The following is a 20694-nucleotide window of genomic DNA, read 5'->3' on the forward strand; positions in this document are numbered from 1 at the left end:
ATAATCATGGAGCACAATCAAGTATCCAAAGACGTCTTCAAGCACACATAAGATCGAGGAACTATCAAATCAAAGCGGGATTGTGGTTTGCATTGTTTTTGTCCTTTTAATTATGCTTTTGATTTTATCATTCTAATCTTGAGGTGTATGATGTCTTGTGTTTGCTTGATTAATTAGATTTATTTTTTGTCATTTATGCTCGCACACACATTTTTCATCGCACATTTTCTGGCATGCTCGGTGGGACCTACTTCATGAGTCATTTCTCACATTTTTTGTTGTTTGAGTGTATTTTTCATATAATTTGAGCACTTACAGGCAAAAACGTGGGAATGAGCACTTAAAATTTCCGCCTCGGCAGAGGTCTATTCATTGATTTTTCTATTTCAAGAAACGACGGGTTTGCTTTTAGAAATGGCGGTTTTGATACTTGAAGCAGCGGGAATGCATTCCCGCATTTGTACAGATGGTAAAATTTAACCATTTTGCTCTTAGGATTTCTGTAAATACTTTTTGCTGTCACATAACCAGTTAGCGGGTTTGAAAAGTGAAATAGAAGGTTCAATAGATGAAATGGCAAGTTTGCTCTAGTAAATTTGCACAACATTTCATCTATTCTTTTTCCTGCATTTTAAATTCTGCATATTTTTGAAACGATAGGTTTGAACTGTGAAATGGTGGGTTCATGGTCATAAAATATCGATTCCGTTAACCTCCATTTTCATTTCTACATAAATAGCAGGTCTGCCATTTTAAATAGCGGGTTTGCACTCTGAAGTGGTGGGTTTGCATCCTAAAGTAGCAGGTTTGCATGTATTTGTCATAAAGTGGCGGGTTTGAACTGTGTCCAGGCGGGTTTGAATTCTACTTTTTTTACTGTCATTTTGTAGAATGTTTATTTGATCCAATGTGGACTAACTTGCTAATGTTTGTGTCTTGATGTTATTTCACTAATGTTTGTGTAGCCAATCGAGCGTGTAGAAGACCCCAAAACCTCAAACATTAACATTTTGTTGCAGGACCGCTAAAGAGGGGTTTCGCTGAAACTATTTTATTTCCTTTATTGCTTTTCAATTTTGCATTTGTGTCTGTTGTTAATTAGGAACACTTCAATTTGATTAAAGGAAATGAACCCCATGTCTTCCATGATTATCACGCTTGTGCACACGTAAGGTGGACCAACAGTTACACCAAGTATCCTCTCCCCTTGCCTCCGTGGACCTTGGGTGAAGAGAAATGTGATTAACAACGCCCATTTTTATTTTTATTAGAGAATCACCTCTTGGGGGCCTCATCACCTCAAGGGAGTGTTTCAAAACAAAGGCATGTTGGGGATATCGTCTCTCCCAACGCGACCTCGAGTAGTGTTTTTCGAGCTGCTATAAAAATACCAGGTCAAACGACCAGAGTGTTGAATGAATTCATCATATGTGGAGGCCTTCTTTGCATTAATAAGCTTAATTATAGCCTTGAGTGGCTTGCTTCATGAATTCGTTGTTGGACTAGACTTGTCGAAAAATTACTACGAACCATTGTTATAGTAGCCCCAATCCTTCTACTTGTTGACTCAGGTGTTGTGATACGCGCATACCAAAGATACCCCTCATGTACCACCCAATTTGAGATAGAAAATTTCTCAAGATCTTTGGATCTTTATAAATTCAAAGCTTGGCATGCCCGAGAAGTGTGTGTCGTGGATTGGAGCTAGTGTTGCCAAGCTTTTATCTATCCAGATGGATGTAGTATTCTGGGCTAGGGGATTTAACAAGTATTGTCCTTTGACTATCCTAGGAAGTGCATGATTGTTTATTGCATTCTATTATTTGTATGTGCTTGTTGTGTTTGTGTCAACAAATATCTTTTGTCAAAATTAATATTAGTCATCAAACGCATCATATTTTACACAGTCCTAGTTGTTGCTTTCTTGCAACAGGTTCGCTTCGTAATATAGTGAGAATGCCTTTGTCTTGAGCTAGATTGACATACTTAGTGTAGTCACTGTTATTCAAACTCTTACGGGTTTTCTTTGATTACTCGCGGGTTCGCTCTTTACTCTAGCGGGTTCACTATTAGTTTTGTTGCTTCTCTCAATCTTTGGTACTCTAGCAGGTTCACACCTAGGTCTAGTGGGTTTGCACCCTAATCCAATGGGTTCGTTGTCAATCCCACCTGTCATTTTATTCTTTGATGCTATAGCGGGTTTACACGTAGGTCTAGCGGGTTTACTATTAGTATCACCTCTCATTTCAGTCTTTGATGCTATACTGGGTTTGCACCTAGGTCTAGTGGGTTTGATCCTTACTGTGACAGGTTCGCCTCTTCATTTAGTAGGTTTGATTCTTATTGTCTTGTTATGCTCCCAAAATTATTCTAGCGAGTTTTCTTCATAGTTTGGCGGGTTTGCCTTATTCTCAAGGTCTCGATTTGCATTGTCATTTTTATTATCCTAGTTTTCAAGTTGTCACCTTGGTTGTCATCATCTCAATTCTTGCATCGTCATTATCATCCGTCATCATCTCTCATCTCTTAATTTGCATCATCATTGCCTTCTTCCTAGGTCATCAATCAAACGTTAAACCTCCAAATCAAGCATCAAACTTCATCCTCTTTCCAACTTCCTCAAAGTCAGTTTCCATCCTAGTCTAAGCTTGTATTTCATCCTATTTAGAGTTTTGGTCTGTCATTCTTTTCCATCTTTCATCTGTTTCCAACTCATCAATTAATCGTCATTTCACAATTTTATTATGATGAATTTGGTCATCCATCATTTTCTTCCATTGCATCCCATTCTGATGATGATGAGAGTATGGTTGATCAAGATGAATATGAGATTGAAAATCTTTATGCCCTCATCCTTAGCAAGCTTGCACCAAGTGTCAGATACCAAAATCCAATTGTTCATTCTAGCTACTCTCCCATTCCTCCATGCGCATCCACTCATAATCCTTATCACACCTTTGACAAGAGAAATTCATCATGTCTTCCACCAACAACTCCTTCATATATCACCTCCATGTATCCCCCATATGCAACATCCATACCTCCATCTTCTCCCATGGTCCTATCTCAACCTCCCTCTTTTCCTCACAACACTACCACTTACATCCCTAATCCAAATCCACCATCTCATTATCCCCAAATTCATTATATAATCCCTAATCCTATATGTTCATCCTATCTCACTCCTCGATCCAATCCTAATCCTCCATCTTGCCTCAATCCTCCATCTAATCCTAATCCACCATCATCTATGAAACAGGCTATGGCTGGGGGCATGCATTACACAATACCATTATCATTTGTGCCCCCACCCATCCAATCAGTGTCACAAGTTTTCAGTGCCTTCCAGCACCAACCTCAAGTGATATCACAACCTGTTGTTTCACAGATGCGATTCAGTTATCTACAAGAACCACCTTCATCCATTGTTGTGATGAGCATTAATCAATTGGCGAGTAGCACTAGTCGGAATCCCTCATCCTGTCTCAATCCTCCACCATCTTTCACCTCATCCTACCTCAATCCAGCACTGTCCACTTCATCCTACCGCAATCCTCCACCATTCATTCCCTCCTCCAATCCACCAACTCACTAGGAGAAATACAACAAATAAATGACTACGTGACTAAAACTTTTAATCACAACAACTAAAAATGACTAAATTCTAGTCACTTTTTTCAACACAACTATAAATGACTAATTTGGTCGAGTAAGAAACACAACTAAATAATTAGTCACATAAATAAAAAAGACTAAATAAATTACTATTACTCATCTATTACAATTAAACATTATAAGAATGTCATATATCTAGTTGTTTTCCCTAAAAAACATAAGCAACAACTTCATAGAAGAGACATAAAATCATGGTGGTAGTAGCAGCTCAAGAGAATATCACAAATCTAGGAGAGAACAAAAACTAAGGTTAAGAGAGAAAACAATCATAATTGAGAGAAGAGCAATGGTGACAGGGAAGTTTTTATGAAGATTCCAATGCTTAATTATGTGCTCTTTTGAGTTGTTCCTTCATAAATAAAGATTGGTTTTCTTCACGAGAGTCTAATTTGTTTCCAAAGATTTTCTTTCATGGCTATTCTAAAGTATGGGGTTTCATCGATCCTCCTATTTTAAATTTGCCACATATTTTAGATAATTGAAAAGAAAAATATAAATAAGTTTTGGTTTCATTAATGAAAGATTGATTTCAAAATTTGATCTTTCATTGAAAAAATCTTTAAATAATATTTAAATTTAAATTAATTTCAATTACAACATTAAATTTTTTATGATTAATATATATTTTTGTTTAACTTTATTTCTTGAAAATATATATTGATTAATTTTTTAAAATAGCTTCAATATTATTTAAATAATTGTATTCTCTAATTTGAAAAAAAAACTAAAAACCACACCCCTATTCCCTAACAATAGATGATTATATTTTTGTGGTAGCCATACCATTAAATAATAATTAGTAATAATGAGAAAATCAAGCACAAAGTGAGTGAGGCTCATGACTCACCCTCAAGAAATAATCAAAATCAAAAAATATTTCCCTCGCATAGCCATCTCGCCCAATCATCTTCCCTTTATTTTCTTCTGGGCGCTCAACATTCATCTTCCCGCTAATTCTATGCTCCTGGAAGCTCAACACATGCAATTATCAACACGGGAAGACAACGCAGTAAGGATTAGGGGTTAAATTTTACCTTAAAGCTCTGCCCATATTTTCCCATCAGCTTCATTGACATGACAATCTGGGTTTTTCAGTGGATGGTGCCAACATAGCTACTGCAATCTCCATTTTTGCCTTTGGTTGGATAGCCCACTTCTTGCAAACACTAGAAACTCTGCCCATATATGATACATAGGTAGGTTCATGCTTTTTTAAGAAATTTATTTGGTAGGGTTATGCAACTTTGCTCTGGCATCAATATAAACGGTTTGTTTTGACTATTAGTTTCTTCTACAAACTGACTTTATCATATGGCACATATCTCTTCATTATACACATTGATAGATCTTTCTTCATTGTACACATTGATAGACATGGTACTGCTTGCATATCAAAAGACTTATGACTTTATTCTGAGTGTGACAATGCATAAGGCGTAGGAAAACTAATAAATACACATATTATTAACAAATACTCCATCTTGACTTGTTACTAGACCTCTGTTTTATTTACTAATCGATGAATGATTCCATGGATGCCTATATTATTGTATTTTTTGTTTGAATTCCCTGCTCTTGACATATTAGGACTATCCTAAGGCCTTCCTCTACCACAAATATACATATTCTATTTTAAGAGGCTTGCCGATATCTTTTCCAGCCATTTCCAAAGCCTATTGAGACCCAAATACAATCCTTGCAAAGCATTCACCTGCAAGATTCATGCATGTTAGACCTTCAAAATATCTCACCATTTAAATTATGGCTTAAGTTACCTCCAATTTCTCATTGGCTTCCAATTGTCATCTCACTTAACATTTACAGAAGCATTTTTTATTGATTGTTGCCCTTTAATTCTTGCCTACTGATTTGATTCATTAAGTAGCATGATGGGAAAGTTTTTATTTATAATAAACACATTACTCTTCACTCTACATGACTTAAACTTCAATAAAGAGACCAGTCACATATACAATGACATCACCAGCCAGAACAGTGACAAATGCAAGGCCGATTTGGTAAGGGTCAGTCTCCCAACAAGCAAGGGAGAAAGTGACATCAAGCATCATATGATTGCACGATTTGATACTTCAATTTGAGATGATAAAAGCATTATAATGATGATAGTTTGTAACTTTGTATGGTGCTTGCATTGAATGATCTTTAAACATTTCACACATGATTTGGATCTTTTTCTTAGATTTTTATTGCTTGTCATTTTTCTCACTACCATATTTGATTTTCATGCTCCCTATTTCTTATATTAAAATATTGAGAACCATCTGAGAGAAAAAATCATACTACTAATATTCCATAGCAATCACACTATCTGAAGCTACATTTAATGAAACATTGTTCCAAACCAACAATCATACAAGTTCAAGGAATTGTCTCTTTAATTTGTGATACTATAAATAAAGTATGCCTCTTCTTATCCTTCTAACAATTACAAAGTAGCCTTGGTAATCTAGACAATATATCAATATCCTACAATTAAATCTACTTAAATTGCTACAAATTGCTTCATTAACAATAATCTATTGTAACCTTTGAGTAAAGAGTATTTCTACCTTTGAGGGCATTATAAATTTATAAGTAGAACATACAATACCATACTACCATCCAAAATAGAAAACCTAGTGCTCCTTATGTCTGAACAAAGGAACTGTTACCAATTTTTTGCTTTAGGCCAAACTAGCCTCCCCATGAGACGAAAATTTACACCTTTGGATCAATAAGGATAGATTAATTCTTTTGGCAAAGTCACAAAAATATTAATTCCACCATATTAGAATAGGGAAAAGCCATCCAAAGACCATTAGATAGTGTAACAGTGAATGGATCCACCATATTAGTTTTTGCACCCATATGTATAAAGCTCTTGAGATCCATCAAGACATAGTCTATGAGACTGTATCACTACATAGAGCAGTCATGAGAAGGAATAAGGGTTTAGAAGCATCCATTAGAAGGATAAAATATCCAAGCCCTAGGTCTAAAACAATGTTTCAAATCAAAGCCATAGAACCCTCAGGTGCACAAAAAGACCTTCTAAAAGCATCAATGGAGAGCTCGGTTGATAGGTCTTGAATGATCAAGAACAAAGGAAGGTGGGTTGAATGTAGTCATCATGTCATTCAAAAAGCTCAAACACAACCATCCTAGCTAAAACATCCAAATTCAAAGCATCAAAAGCATACCCAAGGCCAAGAATACAATCATGAGAACAATCTAAGAGCTTTCATGATCATAGAGATGCAAATCATACAAATAAAACATTTCAATCTTTAGGCACAGTCTAAAGAGCATTAATGACAATGGGAAACATCTTCTTTGTGAGCAGTCATAGGGACAGTCTAAACCAAAGAACAATATTATGACTGGCTAAGAAACCCATTGAGACAGGAATAAGGATCAAAATATAGGGGTTTTGTTTTGAGAATACAATCCAAAAGCTCATGTATAACAACCACAGTAATAGAATAGATTTTGGACAAGAAGAAGATTTTAGAGACTCATAAACAATCAGATCTCTGAGGATATTAATGAGAATATTGGGGTATTAAAGAACAAATAATATCAGTCAAAAGGCAACCTCAAGGTCATTTCTCAGTCCCAGAATAGTGGTAGTGATATATAGTGTTGAAAGGCTACAATTGATAAAGAATAATTATATCAACATTAATAAGATAGCAGTAACAGTCCAAAAGCATACAAGAACAATAAATACAATCAAGACTAAATGGACCTATGGACCAATGATCCGAGGAAAGGTCAGGACAGTATTTATTATAGACCACCTACTTCACAATAGAAGGCAAAACTCAAATAGAGAGCAATCCTTTCATTTTTAGAGCAGTCCTTTCAATGTACTCCATTTTGATAGTCATCAAGTCATCTTGTCCTCTAGCATAGGTTTATATACTTTGATGGTGACCTTGATCTGATTGCCTAGCAGTAGTCTTGTGCACTATCCTTTGAACTAGTAAGAGGCCCGCTCCCCGAGGTTCAAATATCTTTGCTTATTTGTGGCTCCTCATGACTGTAGCTTCTCATTGATTCTCTATGACTGTATTTGTTTTAAATATGAATGCAAAACCTTTTTCCATAAGACTATTTTTCTTGCATATCTACTCTCAGAATATAAAGACATACAACCTTTCTTTTTTGATTATTATGGTTTTTCTAGACAAGTAGCATTACATTTTACCTTGTGAAGGGATTGACCTAATTCTGGTTCTTTATTTATTGATAACTTTTGTAGGAGGAAGAAGATAAAGAGGGTGAATATAAAATGTATAATGTTCAAGGGACTTTAAGAGAATGGGTGACCAAAGATGAAGTTCGACGTTTCATAGCTAAAAAGTTCAGACAATTTCTAAATAGCTATGTGAATCAGAAGAGTGGAAATGGCGAACTTGAATACATTCGATTAATAAATGAAATGGTTGTCGATCAGTCTATACTGCCTTGTTTTAGTTTGACAACCTTATTTTCCCATCCTTTCATGTATGCTAACTTCTTGTGATATTTATACCATTGCCTTAATGATGTTGTTTGGTGATTTGTTGTTGCAGTTGTTTTTCATGCCACTTCTAATATCTTTTTATTTTGTGGAATTGACTTTAGCAAATAAATGTAGCTTGGAGATTGGCTATAAACAATTCATCTTTACACATCCAAATATCGCCATCTAGCTAGATGATGCCCCTCAATCTATGCTTGAAGTAATGGAAGAATTAGTTGAAAATGTTGTATGGGGATTGCATCCAAACTATAAAAAACATTCATAATAAAATATATGTTAGAATTACAAACTTGCCTGTATATGATCAGATTCGCAATATAAGGTATGTTTCGCCTTTTTGCCTACAAATTTTTTTCATTGTTTAATTCATATTGGATTCAATTAATTTGGTGCTCATTAGTTCTCTCAGATGATTTTTTTTTGTCTTACTTGAACAGGCAAGTTCATTTAAATACTATGATTTGCATTGGAGGGGTAGTGACTAGGAGGTCTGGGATTTTCCCTTAGTTGCAGCAAGTCAAGTACGATCATAACAAATGTGGCACTGTTCTAGGACCTTTCTTTTAAAACTCCTATTCTAAAGTGAAAGTAGGCTCTTGCTCTGAGTGGCAATCAAAGGGGCCATTCACATTTAACATAGAATAGGTTAGATGTATTAACTTTCTAGTGAATTATGGAAATGATGAACCTTTCCTTTGATTTCATATTGAGTGGAATTAGTTAGTTTGAAGTTTAAAGGGTGAATGTGAGCAACTGCATGAGTGTACATTCATATTGAAATGAATTTGTTGGTTTCAAGTGCAAAGGATGAATTTGAGCAACTGCACAACTGTACAATTGGTTGATTATGGAATGATAATTTATTAGGCGTCATATTGCATCTCTTATCCTGAAAATTGTGATTATTACAATGAATGATGTTTGTTTTGTTCATATGTCATTAAGAAATTCAAATTATATGTAGCAACATGGTTGTTCAAGGTGTTTCTAAGGAATATACATTGATTATGTGTTGTTATATTTAAGTGCAATTTCTTTTCTTTGAGAGCTACTTGTAAATCCACTCTTTTTAAACTTCAGAACATTCACTTAAAACAAACATTTTATGTGAAATGCATTTGATATCATACTGATGGACATGATACAAACAATTGCTGAATAACAAAATTATTAGGAATATCTCAGTTAAAGCTTGAAAGTATAACATCAGAGCCTGGTCCTTAAGAAGAAATGATGGTTGTTCTCCTAAGAAGCAATGATGATTGTTCCCTATTCAATTAAGGCTTCTTAGCATTTACAAATTGAATGACAAATAGTAGTATGTGCCTTTATTTGTGCCTCTATGGACGATATATGGGAACTATAAAAAATTAACACTTCAAGTAAGTCTTGGCATTGTACCACTTGGATAGCTTCCTAAGTATAAAGAAGTCATTCTCCTGAATGATCTTATAGATTGTGCGCGCCCTGGAGAGGAAAAAGTAAGTCTTCAATCAATTTTCTTAGATTTTGGTAAAACTTTGTTAGCAATTACATATGGAAGGACAAATTTTTCATGTTTTGCTTATATATTATTGTAGGAAGTGACTGGCACATATACAAATAAGTTGGACATGTCACTAAATACCAAGAATGAATTTCTAGTTTTTGCAATAGTTGTTGAAGCTAAATATGTTACAAAGAAACAAGACTTGTTTTTTGCCTTTAAACTCACCGATGAGGTTAAAGCTAAAATTCAGAATCTTGCTAAGGATCCTTGCATTGGAGAAAGGGTTAGTGGTTACTCTTGATCCAGGTTGCGATTGATAAGAATCTAAAATTATAAAATCTCCAAAATTCTCCATAGATAAATACTTGTTAATTATGTGAAGTCATATGTATCCTATCTATTTAGCACTTCCAAGCTGTAATATGCCATGTAGCTTAAGTTTAATTTTTTTTCCCAGATTTGTTCTAAATCTTTCACATTTATCAATTGTTTGTCGTGTGAGTGCAAATTATTAAATCTATAGCTCCATATATTTATGGGCACGAAGAAATTAAGGCTACAATAACTCTTGCTATGTTCGAAGGGCAAGAAAAGAATATAAAAGGAAAGCATTGTCTAAGAGAAGATATAAATTGTCTCCTCCTTGGTGACCCAGGAACAACAAAATCTCAATTCCTTAAGCAAGAACATGTTAAGTTACCCACGTATGTATGCTTCCAAATAAGATGTAAAATCTGACATAACCTAATTATTCTCTTCTTTTATCCATGAACTCTTGGAATGAAGATGTAATTTCTCATAAAAGCTTGTAAATTCATATATGTGGAAAAACTGCCCAGATAGCTATATATACAACAAGAAAGGGTGCCTCAATAGTTGAGCTTAGACGCGAAGAACCTGACAACACATCGACCTGGAAAGCTATGCCTAAAGTCTGGGCAAAGCTGGAGAAGGGCCATCTCATCAGCTTCATGGAAAAGCTTAAGGACTACGACAAAGGTAGGGTCAACCTCGTTGTTTCCAAGATTTCTGAACACTGGTCTAATGGTTCTTTTAAGCTTTACGGAGTTAAATTTAAACTGGATGCTGGGCTTATTTCTACTGTAACTAGTATGCCCCACTCCAGGCTCAACTTCTTTTGAGACCTCAAGGTCTCCAACAATGTTGTGTCCCCGTTCCCGCGCAAAGAGAAAGAGCGGGCCGAAATTGGCAAGGCTACTGGGGGCTACTATGATGCCGCTAACATCAAGAAGTTGTGAGGCTGGGTCCTGAACGCTATCATGGAGTATATTACAGTTGAAGGCTGCTACTCCAAGGCCCACACTTACCACTTCGTGCTCCTGAACCATTTCAGACACGACAAAAAAGTGTCTTTGCCCTACTACCTCTTTCGATCCCTAGCCAGGTCCCTGAACAAGCACATGATGAACCCTTCTAGCCTGATTCTCCACTGTGGGCTCCTGCTGCTCATCTATGAGCATTGCAAAACCCTCGCTCTGTAGGAAAATAAGCGGATTTTTGCCTCCCCTGGTAAAAGGAGGATGGAAGAGGGAGATACCAGCAAAGAGAAGGCGTCATCCAGCAAAAAAAGGAAAAGCTCCCCCAGGCTGGAAACTGACGACATTGTCAAGGAAAGTAGTGGTATGGAGACGGACGACTCTAACGGAGAAGATAGCTGGAAGGAAGAGGAACTAGGCAATGAGGAAGAAAGCGAAGATTTCGAGCCTGGTCAAGAAAGCCCCATTCCTAGTGATCACCCTGGCAAGGACAATAGCAATTTGATGGAGGATACGACTCCCAAGGATATTGAGGAAACATAAGTCAATTCTGAGAAGGAAACTAACAAATGCTCTGAGAAGAACCTGGCTAAGGAAGGGGATAGAAAGGATAAGAATAGTGCTGGCGAGGGGCTTATCCTGGATAATCTCAAGAATCTGTCAGAGGCTAGAATGAATTTCGACAGATGGAATTACGAAACCTTAAAAAACCTGGAGAAGCATGGGATAAACTTGGACAAAAAAAGGGAGGATGAAAACAGAGAGCATGCTAACTGGAAGTAGGAAATGGAGAACAAGGTAAAATCGCTGGAAGAGGGAAAAGAAGCGATGAAAAATCTGATGGGAATTATCCCAAGCATCCTTTCCGCTATCACCAAAAATTTGGAAGACATTGCTAAGGTCTTTGACCACTCTCCTAAACCGGTCATCGACCTTGACCTGGAGGAGGAGACCATCCAGACTGGAAGTGCTGGTGATGCTACCCCGGCGGGTGGAACTGCTAAGAGAACCAGGGCCAGTGTTTAAGAAAGTTGTGGCTGCCGCGGCCAAGGACCCCCCCAACCTCAAAGACAACATCAAAGAGCTGCAAGAAATAAGCAGCACCCTAGCTAAAGCCCTGGATAAAATCTGATTCCTGGATGGCCTATTGGCTTTCAGGGGATTTTGCTGGATTTTCTTGGTTTTATGTTGGTTTTTTTCCTTATGTTCTGTTTCTCTCTGTTTCTCGCTGCTTTGTTGTTTTAAGCTTGTAAAGGGTTTCGGGGTCCCTTCAAAACCTGCTTATTCATTAATCAAAAACAGTTGAGCTTATAACAATAGTGCATAAAAACCATATAACATGAGAGTGGACATTGGAAGGAGGTGCATTGGTACTTGCTGACAGGGGTATTTGTTTGATTGATGAGTTTGACAAGATGAATGACTAGGGTAGGTGCCTCCTGAAAGACCTCAATATATTGAGTTTTTGCAAGATCTTATTTGCTTTATAAAACCATGTTTTTGGATTTTGAAATTCAGATCAATTGTGATGTGGAATTTGCAGGGTGAGTATTCATGAAGCTATGGAGCAATAGAGCATCAACATATCCAAAGCTGGAATAGTAATGTCATTATAAGCATGGTGTTCTATTATTGCTACAACTAATCCAATAGGGGGAAGGTAGAAAACCTGTTAGAGCAATCGGGTCTTTACTTGATTAATTAAACAACACTTGTTTAATTAATTAAGTTCCCCTTTATCTCTTTTACACTTAAGATAACATTAGGTGCATAATTTATTAATTATTATGTGCAAGCCTAGGGTTTTCCCTTTTAGGGTTTTTTGACCTATTAGAGGTTGAATTATTTTCTTTTGTATCATTATTCTATTACACATTTTTGTGAATACAAAGCTCTCATATTCTTGAGCATTTCCCGTGTTTATGTTTTTTCTCTGTTGCTTCCTTGCTTCTCCTTGTAACAGGTTTATTCAGCTTGCAGAGATCATTTGGGCTCCTGTGGTGTTGTATTTATCAACTCTCACATGGTATCAGAGCTTCAGATCTGTAGCTACCTATTCTTGTTTTGAGTTTTTTTTGCATTGGAAGCAGATTTGGGGTTTCAGAAGTTTTTTTGTGCACCTAGGGATAGGCCTTTTTTTCTGAGCACTTTGGGCCTAAACGGACCTCACCATCATGCTCAGAAGGCCCCAAAACCCCTATGGTCATATAAAGCTTGACCACTTTCAACACCTGAGCCTTTGGGGGGGTATTTTTTTTGTTCTGTACCAGGCCGTACGACCCTGGCACGCAGTTCGAGATTTTTTTTCTTCAAAAATTCAATTTTTTGCCTTTTTACGGCATGCATGCCGAATTTTTTTTTTAATTTTAAAAACACCATTCAAAAATTTTGCAAAATTTTTTTTTTTTAATTTTTTTTTTTTGGGTTACAACCCATGGTACGCAAGGTACCGTGGCCCCCCTGGCCCTGCGGCAGGTCCGTACCGCATGCCGCCGACCCTGATGGCTTGGGCCCCGCCAGTCGCCAGCCTCCACTCGCCCGCTGGAACACCCCGCTCGCCAGAAAACCCCGCCTATCGCAGCTTCCCGACCACCACCCCCTGTGTTGCCCGACCATCGCCCCCTGCATCGCCTGCTCCGCTGTCGAAGTGCCGCCCCCGGGCCACTTCCACCTGACCCTGCCACTAGATAGCCTCCATGTGCCCTCTCTCTTGCATTTGTAGGGGGGGTTTGTTTTTTCTTCATATCTTGAGCATACAGAGTCATTTTTTCAAAAACGAATAGGAGTCAGAAAGCTGGTTCTGAGCCGAACCTCATGGTATTGGAATTGTTTTTCAATTTTTTTGTTTGACTGTACTTTATTCCAATCAAAGTGGGGTCACTTTTTTGCACTTCCAAGGCCATAGAATGTGCAAACGGACTCCATTTTTCAAAAACGAATAGGCGCTGGAAAGCTCTCAGCATGCTATATTAAGATATGTGATCTTGTTTCTCATATATTTTATCAGGTACATGAGATTTCAGTTTGAAGTTTTTTTGCTTATGCACTGCTTCATTCTCACCAGTATGTACTAGGGTTTGGGTTTATCTCTTATGGGGGTTTTTTTTCTTGCTTTCTATCATTTATATCAAAAATCTAGAACACCAAAACTCTCAAAACAAACAAAGCCTTCTGCATCTTCTATCTATTCTGAAAGATCACATAATAATAAAAAACACAAGCAGGTACAGGTGCAAAGTTTCATGGCAGACTCTTCAGTTGAGTTGTTGAAATCACACAACTATCACACCTAGAAGCCTCGCATCATGAGGGTTCTCAGGGCACAAGGTTTGTGGTCTTGTTTAGATGAGGTTCAACCTCTGTTGCAACGTCCTTTTGAGATTCTTCAGCACATAAATAAGATGGATGAGGCCATGGGTTTGCTCTCATTACATGTTTCCGACAGTCTTCTATTTCACCTTGATGCTTTGCTTACTCCTCAAGATATGTGGTTGAAGTTTGAGACTCTCTTTAGGAGAGTTAATGAGATCCAGGCATTACAGATTGAGGCAGAGTTGGTTTCCTTGTTACTTGATTCCTTTCCCACCATTGAGGATTTTTTGAACAAATTAAAGACTACCAGATCTGTTTTCCAGGGGTGTGGAAAGACCAAGACAGACCCAGAGTGCATTCACTTGATCCTTTCAAAGCTTCGGGGTCCTTTTCAGTTTTTTGCCTCTACTTTATATTCCACCATGGATGGCTTGGGTGCTCGTTTTACCATGCCTACCTTTGATGTGTTTTGTGAGCATTTGTCTCGTGAGCAGTCTCACCTTTCTCAGCTGGACATGCTCTCAAGGTCCAAGAACAAAGCATTGGTTTCTTAGTCATCTAAGGAGAAGCAAAAGTGGAAACTGAAGGCGAAGAATAATTCTGCAAGTAGTGAACATTCCTCCAAACCACCTCCTAAGTTTGATTCTAAACCACCATTTAATCTGAAACAAGGGAAATCTTTGTAGTCTGGTGAGTCTTCCTCCAAGACTAAGAAGAAATCAGGTGATACTTGCAGTTTTTATGGCAAGGAAGGACATCCGGTTTCTAGGTAGTGGAAACGATTAGAGGCTTTAGAGGAGGCCATGCAACAACATCACATCTCCTCACCTTAGGCGTCTTCTCCTTCCACAGGGAAAGGTCATGCTCTCACTGCTTAAGCTTCGACCTATGGGTCCACTTGGATTTTAGATTCTGGTGCTTCTCACCATATGACTCACACTCAGCAGTTGGTCACTTCTCTTGCCTCTTGTGGTACTTGACAGATTGCAGTGGGCGACTCTGTTCAACTTTTAGTCTTGGGTTTAGGTTTTCTCTTTGGATGGGGGTGCTCTGCAGGATGTTCTGGTTGTACCTGACATCTCGACGAACCTCCTGTCCATTTATCAGATTTGCCATTCTGAATTTGGTAAGACATTTGAGTTCTCACCACATGATGTGGTTATTCGGGACCTCCATGACTCTGATTTGGTTGTGGCTATTGGGAGTGTTGATACTGCATATCGTCTTTACCGATTTGATGGATTTGAGCCCTCTGCGGGTACAGGTTCATCTCTTATAGCACATGCAGATTTAGTGAGTAAGCTTTGGCATGAGCGATTGGGCCATGTCAATTACAGATATCTTCAGTAGATGAGTACACAGGCACTTGTTCTTGGGCTCCCACATATTTCCTGCACTGATGGTGTTTGTCATGGTTGTGTGCTTGGCAAGCATCACATGGATCCCTTTCTGAAGGGAAGATCCCCTCGTGCTTTGGCACCTTTGGAGTTGATTCATAGTAACCTCATGTCATTCCCTACTCCTTTTTCTGGGGCCAAGTATGTACTCACATTTATTGATGACTTCTCCAGACGCAAATGGGTGTACTTTCTAAAGTACAAGTCTGATGTCTTTGATTCATTTCAAATCTTCAAGACATTTGTAGAGAAGCAGTCTGGTTGTTCTATTTGGCGGATACGTATAGATAATGGGGGGGAGTATGTGAATCAGGCTTTCAGAGATTTTTGCACTGAGCATGGTTTACAGCATTAGTTTACTGTTCCCTACACTCCTCAGCAGAATGGTGTTGCTGAGAGAAAGAACAAGACTTTACGGGAGATGGCGAATTGTATGATTCAGTCCAGGTCCATGGATTTGTCTTTTTGGGCCGAGGCAATCAATTGTGCCAACTACATTCAAAATCAGATGCCTCACAAGGCAGTTTGACATATGACTCCTGAGGAGACTTGGTCTCATGACAAGCCTGATGTTTCTTTTTTCTGAGTATTTGGAAGTAAGGCATGGGTATTTATTCTTGATGCTCAGAGGAGAGCAATGAAGTGGAAGAGTCGACCCCTCATTTTTGTTGGCTACTGTGAGGATTTTAAGGCATACAGGTTGTTTGATCCTGATTCCAGAGGTCCTATTTCAACGGGATGTTCAATTTGATGAGCGCCTTCCCACAGTGGATACCATATCTCCAGTGTCTACCCATCTACCTACTCCTCCCACTGTATCTCTTCAGGATCATTTTGAGGATGATTTTGATGATGTTGTTGATGATCCACCATCTCCACCTCCACCCGCTCCACCTTAGATGCCCAAGTGGGCTCGCTTTACTGTTGAGGCGACATGATCTATGGCCGGTGATCCTTCAGATACTCGTCGCACCCGTTCTCATACTGTGGATTCTAGTCTTTTGAGTCATGCCATTTCAGATGATCCTCATAAGTTTTCAGAGGCAACAAGAAACCCTGAGTGGGATTGTGCTATGGAGGAGGAGTATTCTTCTTTGATGAGGAATAATACTTGGGATCTCTATCCTCTTTCTAAGGGCAGAAAGATGGTTTGGTGCTGATGGTTGTATCGCACCAAGTATGCTGATGATGGTTCGATTGATAAGTACAAAGCACGTCTTGTTGCGAAGGGTTTCTCACAGGTTGAGGGTATTGATTACTCAGAGACATTTGCCCCTGTCGCCAAGATGAACTCTAATCGCTTTGTACTATCCCTTGCAGCTTCTAGGGGATGGCCCATTTTTTAGATGGATGTGAAGTGTTCTTTCTTGCATGGAGACATACAGGAGGAAATCTATATGGAGCAGCCTCAAGGATTTGTGCAGGACAACTCTTTGGTTTGCAGACTTTGACGTTCACTGTATGGTCTCAAACAGGCCCCTCGCGCTTGGTATGAGAAGATGGACTCTTTCTTTCTCTCCATTGGTTTCACATGCTGTCATTTTGATCACACAATGTACATTCAACATCTTGAAGGTGAGATCCCGATTCTTGTGCTATATGTTGATGATCTCCTCATCACAGGTAGCTTATCCTTTATGATTCAACATGTTCAATGAGCTTTGATGGACCAGTTTGAGATGATAGATCTTGATCTTCTGCACTATTTTCTTGGTCTTCAAGTGATTCAGTCTTTTGATGGGATCTTCATTTACCAGCAGAAGTATTCTCTTGACATGCTTTAGCACTTTGGCATGCTTGATTGCAAGCCTACCCCCACTCCTTTTCAGTCAGGGGTTGTTTTGATTACTACTCGCCCCACTCCTTGAGTAGATTCTACACTTTACAGGTAGTTGGTTGGCAGTTTGTTGTACCTGACACACACTCGTCCTGACCTTTCCTTTGTGGTTGGCCTTGTCTCTCTATTCTCCCATTGTCCTCATGAGAGTCATTGGCAAGATGCCAAACATATTTTGTGGTACATTCGAGGCTCTATTTCTCATGGCATTCACTACACATTGTTGGCTACACTACTCAGATTGGGTTGGTGATGTCAATGATCGGAAGTCTACTTCTGGATTTGTTTTCTATCTTGGCTCTGGTCCTATCATATGGTCTTGCAAGAAGCAGACTGCTCATGCATTATCATCTATGGAGACTGAGTATCGAGCTACTATGCTCACAAATCAAGAGATCTTATGGCTTCAATAGTTGATGATTGAGTTTGGTTTTCCTCTTGATAGTCCCACTATTCTTTGGTGTGACAATGAGAGTGCTATTCACATTTCTCGCAACCCGGTGGAGCATCGGTGGATGAAGCACATTGAGCTTCACATGCATTTCATCCGCCAATTGATTCAGGATGGTTCTCTCATTTTGGAGTACATTCCCACTGCCGAGCAGGTTGTAGACATCTTCACGAAACCTTTTGCATCACCGCGCTATCTTCATTTGCGCTCTATGCTTGGGGTGAAGGAAGTTGTCCTTGGGGGGTCTTTATGAGGCCTTGCTTCCTTCATATTTCTATCAACATGTTCTTTTTTTTTGGAGAGGAGTTTTTTCCCACTGGGTTTTCTCCTTTTTCTCCGTTTCATAGAGATTTCCTTGTATTTGGGTACCTGATCAGGCCCTGTTGCCACGACCTATCTTTCTTGTTTTCAGTAGATGTTCTAGGTTTTAGCTTCTCCCCAAGTCTAGCTTAAGGGGGGGTGTTAGAGTAATTGGGTCTTTACTTGATTAATTAAATGAAATTTATTTAATTAATTAAGTTCCCCTTTATCTCTTTTACACTTAAGCTAACATTAGGTGCATAATAATTAATTCTTTTATTAATTATTATGTGCAAGGCTAGGGTTTTCCCTTTTAGGGTTTTTTGACCTATTAGAGATTGGATTCTTTTCTTTTGTATCATTATTCTATTACATGTTTTTGTGAATATAGAGCTCTAATATTCTTGAGCATTTCCTGTGTTTATGTTTTTTCTCTGTTGATTCCTTGCTTCTCCTTGTAACAGGTTTATTCAGCTTGCGGAGATCATTTGGGCTCCTGTGGTGTTGTATTTACCAACTCTCATAAAACCATGTTGATGTTCAGTGCAATTGTTTAACTTATAATCCCATAATTGTTCTGTGTTGTTTATATTTGAACAATCTTACTTTTTCTATCCCTAATAGGTATGACTCGTCAAAAACATTTGCTCAAAATGTGGAGCTTACTAATCCTATTCTCTCTCATTTTGATATACTTTGTGTTGTGAAGGTAACTCTTGGCTTAAATTTATTTATTTGGACAATCATTTTTTAGGACCTTTCCAATTTCATTAATTGGGTTTAAGCATATAATATCTTTGTATCAACAAATCTACTTATTGGTTTGTCTGTTATTTCTCTAACAATTTGTGCCTTGGTAGTATCTTGCAAGATGTTGTTGATTCGGTTGGAGACAAGATGCATGCAATATTTGTTGTTGACAACCATGCCCACACCCAGCCAAAAGGCTCTGAAATGGAGGAGGCATCTGAGGGACTTCCTTGAGATGATTTGTCACCTTTAAGAAACGCTTCTGATCTAGAGGTTCAAATTATCTGCTTTTATGTTTTTTGAATGAAAGGGCACTATCCTAAGTACAAGAAGCTTGTTTTATTGTGTACTTATCTTGCTTCATTTAATCCACTCCCAGATATTATCTCAAGATACATTGAGGAAGTATGTCACATATGCAAAGATCAATGTCTTCCCAAAATTACATGATATGGATCTCGAGAAATTGACACATTTTTATGCAAATCTGAGGCGGGAATCTTCGATATCTAGTTCTACTCATTCATTCATTGGGGATTGCTAGTTTTTATGGCTTTCAACATAGAACATATAGTTCTATTCACCAATTTTACCTGGTTGTTGTTTTTGTGTTTGTAGCATGGTCAAGGAGTTCCAATTGCAATGAGGAATATTTAATCAATGATAAGAATGTCTGAAGCACATGCTAGGATGCATCTTAGGACTTATGTGACTGAAGAGGATGTAGATATGGTCATTAGAGTCCTTCTGGACTCATTCATTTCAACCCAGAAGTATGGAGTTCAGAAATCTTTGCAGAAGTTATAATGCCACTGATATTTATTCATGTTGATTTATGATTCAATGACAAAAAAGATAAGACTTTTTAACTATAGATAACTTGGTGTTTTTGATGCATGGGAAGAGTTTCAAAAAGTGATGGCCATCTAAACTACCCAACTGTATTTTTTTGATAACTTCTTCATTTGATGTCTAATTTGGGTGATTCAAAATATGAATTAGAGTAGATTCATGGGGATATCTCTAAAGGAAATATATTTTAAAGATGCCTATATTTGATATCTTAAAAATTTTGATGAACATACCTAGAAGGTAAAGTTCACATGTGCTAGTTTAAAGTCATGTGGTTACTAAATGTGGCATAAAGTTTTCATATGACCTCCAAATAAAGTGATTCAAGTTGCATTTTAAACTAGACTTGAAGGCCTATCTCCCTTAGAAATAGGCTTTGATGTTCTAATGATTTGATATGCTAGATCTTCTTGTGTACAATCAAGATGTGGGCTTGTCATGATGCCAATTTTATGACCAACAATTTATAATTGGGTCATAAATTTTTCATTTGGTTCTTGATTTAGGTGATTCAAATTGCATTGGAAACTAGATTCCTAGGGCTATCTCCCTTACATACTGATTTTAAATTTTTTCAATTTTAATCCCCTAAATCTTGAATATCCTAACTTTGCTCTTGAGAAGTTTTCGAAGTCAATTTGCTATAAAATTCAAAAAAATTGTGTATGATTGCATAATTCTTCCTTGATAGGATGATTTTAGGGAGAAGACTAAAAATAGTGTCGAATTCATTCAAAAAATACTAACACTTCATATTTTTCACCCAAAACATGGAGGCCAAGCCTCTTCCTCTCTCATCCAATGCTTAAGAATTTCAAGTTGGTGT

At 37.9% G+C, this 20694-nt stretch overlaps 1 pseudogene; it reads left to right on the plus strand.

The window, feature by feature from the left end:
* The first annotated feature begins 414 nt into the window (after positions 1-414).
* LOC131029776 (DNA replication licensing factor MCM2-like) lies at positions 415-19823 on the plus strand (annotated as a pseudogene).
* Positions 19824-20694: the final 871 nt, after the last annotated feature.

The sequence above is a fragment of the Cryptomeria japonica genome, chromosome 9 (genome assembly GCF_030272615.1).
Source record: "Cryptomeria japonica chromosome 9, Sugi_1.0, whole genome shotgun sequence".
In the NCBI taxonomy this organism is placed as follows: Eukaryota; Viridiplantae; Streptophyta; class Pinopsida; order Cupressales; family Cupressaceae; genus Cryptomeria; species Cryptomeria japonica.